The following is a 5,765-nucleotide window of genomic DNA, read 5'->3' as shown; positions in this document are numbered from 1 at the left end:
ATAGGGAATCCTTTCCCCATTTCTTGTTTTTCTCAGGTTTGTCAAAGATCAGATGGTTGTAGATATACAGCATTATTTCTGAGGGCTCTGTTCTGTTCCATTGATCTATATCTCTTCTTTGGTACCAGTACCATGCTGTTTTGGTTACTGTAGCCTTGTAGTATAGTTTGAAGTCAGGTAGTGTGATGCTTCCAGCTTTGTTCTTTTGGCTTAGGATTGACTTGGCAATGCGGGCTCTTTTTTGGTTCCATATGAACTTTCTCAATAGATGCAGAAAAGGCCTTTGACAAAATTCAACAGCACTTCATGCTAAAAACTCTCAATAAATTAGGTATTGATGGGATGTATCTCAAAATAATAAGAGCTATCTATGACAAACCAACAGCCAATATCATACTCAATGGGCAAAAACTGGAAGCATTCCTTTTGAAAACTGGCACAAGACAGGGATTCCCTCTCTCACCACTCCTATTCAACATAGTGTTGTAAGTTCTGGCCAGGACAATCAGGCAGGAGAAGGAAATAAAGGGCATTCAATTAGGAAAAGAGGAAGTCAAATTGTCCCTGTTTGCAGATGACATGATTGTATATCTAGAAAACCCCATTGTCTCAGCCCAAAATCTCCTTAAGCTGATAGGCAACTTCAGCAGTCTCAGGATACAAAATCAATGTGCAAAAATCACAAGCATTCTTATACACCAATAACAGGCAAACAGAGAGCCAAATCATGAATGAACTCCCATTCACAATTGCTTCAAAGAGAATAAAATACCTAGGAATCCAGCTTACAAGGGATGTGAAGGACCTCTTCAAGGAGAACTACAAACCACTGCTCAATGAAATAAAAGAGGATACAAACAAATGGAAGAACATTCCATGCTCATGGGTAGGAAGAATCAATATTGTGAAAATGGCCATACTGCCCAAGGTAATTTATAGATTCAATCCCATCCCCATCAAGCTACCAATGACTTTCTTCACAGAATTGGAAAAAACTACTTTAAAGAGATTCACTCTTTTACACTTCATAAAAACACTATTAAGTAGATATTATCAGTATCTTCATATTACAGACAAGGAAACTGAAATTCAGACAGGTGAAGTAACCTCCCAAAGTTCACACAGTTAATAAATGGCAGAACCCAGTTAATCTGGCTCGAGGGCTGATGTTCTTAATCACTGTTCATTCTTGCAGTAACATTTAGAAGAACCAAGTACCAGGATGAGATCTCATCTTCCATAAAGTGACTGAGCAAGTAATTCCAGACTCTTCCTCCTCCCTCAGCATCTACAAAACTGACTGTTCCTGAAATGCAGTAAACATCTTAAGACCTCCCTGATTTTGTTGATATTGTACCCTCTGCCTGGATTGCACCTCTCCCTGTGCTTTATCCAGTAAACTCATGCTTCGTAACCCATTTAAAATATCATCTGTTCTCTGTAGTGTTTCCTGAAATACATTAGGGACTTTTAAACTTTTTTCCTTTTGCTCATATTGCTGTCTCTGCCTGCTGAATAGGGGACTGAGAAAGAAAACACGTTCTTCTTTACCAAAAGACAAAAACTATAAATAGTTACTAGCTGTATTAAGATATATGCCAGGTGTGATGGTTAATATTGAGTGTCAACTTGATTGGATTGAAGGATGCAAAGTATTGATCCTGGGTATGTCTGTGAGGGTGTTGCCCAAAGGAGATTAACATTTGAGTCAGTGGGCTGGGGAAGGCAAACCCACCCTTAATCTGGTTGGGTATCATCTAATTGGCTGCCAGCAAATATAAAGCAGGCAGAAAAACATGAAAAGACTAGACTGGCTTAGCCTCCCAGCCTACATCCTTCTCCCATGCTGCATGCTTCCTGCCCTTGAACATTGGACTCCAAGTTCTTCAGCTTTGGGACTCAGACTGGCTTCGTTGCTCCTCGGCTTGCAGATGGCCTATTGTGGGACCTTGTGATCATGTGAATTAATACTACTTAATAACTCCCATATATATATATATATACACACACACACGTGTATATATATATATATACATGTATATATATATACATACATATATATGTATATGAGAGTTATATATAAACTCACGTGTGTGTGTGTGTGTGTCTCCTATTAGTTCTGTCCCTCTAGAGAACCCTGACTAATATACCAGGACCTTTTTTAATTCTCCTAATAGGAAGATATTCCTACTAAGCATATAGATTACTTATAAAAGGAAGAATATGAGTCTGACATTGAACATTTTAGCTCTAATTATAAGTGTTATTAAACAATGAAATAATATTTATAACACTCTGAGGGGTGAAAAACCAGACTTTGGAATTTTATACGTAACCAAAAATTATAAGAGAATTCTCTGTATTACTCTATGATATTTTGAAAAATATTGATTACTAAAATTGATATGGGAAGAAGTTTTTTAAAAAACATATAAACAAATTGTCATGGAAACCATTGGAAAAGCTGTCTAAGAACAGCCCAGCTACCATCACCAAATGGTATTAGGGCAAATAACTATATTGGCTGGTATTACCAAAACTTACAGGAACAGATGTGTTATTTAAATTAAAATAGAAACTACAGACCAATCTTACATGAAGAAGAAACCACAGCACGTCTGGGACATAGCTATCATGCTACTCTCTGAGTTTCATTCCAGAATGTGGGTAAGGGATATAGCTAATGAAGGAGAGAGATGCTGATAGTGAGACCAACCCTTCAGGAAGTAACCCAACAAAGCCTGTGTGTCTTCCTTAATCCCCACTCATCACAAGTGGTTGAGACTATCATTAACTGGGACAACCTTTTACAGAGATATTGGATAAAATGTAAGAAAAAATGTTTAAAAGATCCATATCCTTTGGTCAAATAATCCCATTTCTAAAAATCAATACTAATATTTGTGGTGATGGTTGCACAATTCTGTAAATATACTAATAATCATTGAATTACACATTTAAAATGGGTGAATTTTATGGTTTATAAATAAACTTTTAGAAAATCTATGCTAAGAAAATAACCTAAGATGCAGAGAAAACTTTAAGTACCATGATGTTTACTGCAGTGCAACTGCAAAGTAAAAAGTTGAAACTCCTAAGTCACTGAAGTCTATTCAATCAAACATTGTCTGAATATCTACTTATTGTCAGGTTGACACTGGGGTTACAGAAATGAATCAGACCTAGACTCTGATTCCAGAGGAATTCCCACACAGGTAGGAAGTCAGCCAAGACACAGAACAAATCAATGCAGAGAGAGAGGGGACTATGTAGAGAAGGGCCAGGAAAGTGTTTCCTTTGGACATGCTACATGAGCATATGGGACTGAAACTTACTTCCCCCTCCAGACTACATTGCCTCATAAAAAGGTGAGAATCACACAACCACCACCCAAAGAGAAAATGAGACATTTTCCTCTAAAGGAGAGGAGATATCAGGCACAACCACAGCCACCTACACTCACGGGCTCAGCTGGACCAGGAATAGTACAGAGAGGCACAACCTAAGTATCCTTCCCAATGACCTGGGAAGTCCCAGGCAATTTCCTCCATTAGGGCACTTCGAGTTCTTCTCTACGTCACCTCAGAGGTTTGTTAACCTCAGTAGATTTTATTCTTCCAGTTCCTTTTCTGGGTACAGGCAGAACAGAGTACAAAGAACAGAGGAAATGCATCTGAATGCAACAGGCATTTCTGACAGCCCCTGTAGTCAATGGTTCCAGATTCCTGTCAGCAAGTTGCTCAAGGTCTGATGTGGGAGGAAGACATAAGACAAGGTGCCAGTAGTACAGTGTGATAAATTGTGAGAGAGAAGATGTGGGGACCCAGAAGAGGGAACAAGATCCAGTGTGGGGGTTTAAAAGGGCCTCCCAGAAGTGATGACCTTTGAGCTCAATTTTCAAAGTGACAAATGGTTAGCCAGCTAAAGAGTTGGAGGTCAAGGTTATTGCAGCTGCATTTGAAATACCTTCTAGAAGAACTGGAATTAATCTTTAGTTTTAAAAATGGTTAAATACACCATGCTATCCCCATACTCTCCAATTTACATGCCACTGCATCTCCAGTACCTAGCACCACACCTGACATGCTATAGGCACTCAATAAACATTTGTTGAATTAATAAATTAATCCAGATGAAGCAGCAAATATCACAGAAAAGGAGTTAATATTCATATTATTCAAAGTTCTTCTCATCTCATCCTCACAATAATCCAGTAGGGTAGGTTCTATGACTGTCCCATTTTATATATGAGAGATCTGGAGATAAGTGAACCAAATAGCTAAGGTGTTTTGGTGACTTGGTGACTTGGGTGAGTCTGACTCCAGACTGCATGCTTTTAGTCCACTATATTTTACTGCCAACTCATCCCCAAAATGGGCAAAAAGTAGACCACTCAGAAGAGAAATAGACAAATGATAAAGAAACCTATGAAAAGACACCCAATCTCATTAATAATGAAAGAAAAGCAAATCAAAGCAAGACTGATATACTAGTTTTAGTGCCTATAAGATTAACAAATATTTTAAAAATTGAAAATAACAAATGGTATTGGTGAGTTTGTGAGAAAATAGATACACATTTACTCTTATACACCACTGGGTAGGGAGGGGTGTATAACACATGTATAGGACAAATTGGCAGTATCAAAATTTTTAAATGTCTATTACCTTTAGATCCAGGAATGCTTATATTTTAGGATGCCACCCTCTAAAAAAATGCTCTCACAAATGCCAAAAGATGTTTATTGCAACATTAATCATAATGGAGGGGGGAAAATCCTTGGGAATAACCTAAATTTATAGCAATAAGGGAGTGTTTAAATAAATTATAGTGCATTCAGATTTTGTAACCTCCATGGTATATTGACATATGGTTGAATGAAAAGCAAAAAAAAAGAAATTGCAGATCAATATGTAGACTATGGTCTTATTTATGTAAATATAATATTAATGATGACAATCTGCTCTAAAGATGAAATTGTCTGGTTATAACACGGTCCTGCTGCCTTAGGATTGATAAGGGAAGGGGAAAAAGAGAGTGACAAAAGGGAAAGAAAATGAAAAAGGGAGGAGAAGGTAATAGAAAAGATAAGACAGAGAACTTCACATTTTTAATTGTATGAGAGGAAGAGAAGAGTGTGGGTCCTGTAACTAGATTGCCTAGGTTCATAGGCGGGCTCTGTACTTTCTAGTTGGGTAATTATCAACAAGTTACCTCACCTCTCTGAGCCTCAGTTTCTTCATCTGTAACACAAGGATAATAGTACCTATCTTTTAAGGTCCTTACTTGGCTATATTAATTCATGTAAAGCACTTAGTGAAGGGTCTGGTGCATTGTAAGCACTCAGTCAACAGTAGCTGTTATTTATTTGGGCCAGGCACTGTGCTATGCGTTTTCCGTGCATGATATTATCAAATTGTTACAACAACCAGGGATCTAGTCTGTGGAAGCTGACTGTTAGAGCTCATAAGCACAACACTATATTCTAGGTCTGACTCCAGAGCCCTCCCAACTTGTGCTACAGTCACTTCTGGGTTTTATTGCCCTCCTTTTATAGTTGAGGAGATCTATAGTCAGAGAGGTGGTTTTGCTCAAGGTACCCCAGCTCTATGTGGATGGTCTGATTCCAAAGCCCAAACGAGCTAATTTTACTGTCCTATAGAGAGAAGAAAATAGGGAAGAGCCAGAGCTGGGGGAGGGGGTACACTAGAGGGAGGGGCTACTTTGGGTTTTATCTCTAGCAAAGAAGGGACTGAGATACCTTT

The sequence above is a fragment of the Pongo abelii genome, chromosome X (assembly GCF_028885655.2).
Source record: "Pongo abelii isolate AG06213 chromosome X, NHGRI_mPonAbe1-v2.0_pri, whole genome shotgun sequence".
NCBI classification, from domain to species: Eukaryota; Metazoa; Chordata; class Mammalia; order Primates; family Hominidae; genus Pongo; species Pongo abelii.
The sequence above is the reverse complement of the archived record's forward strand: the minus strand, read 5'-3'. Positions refer to the sequence as shown.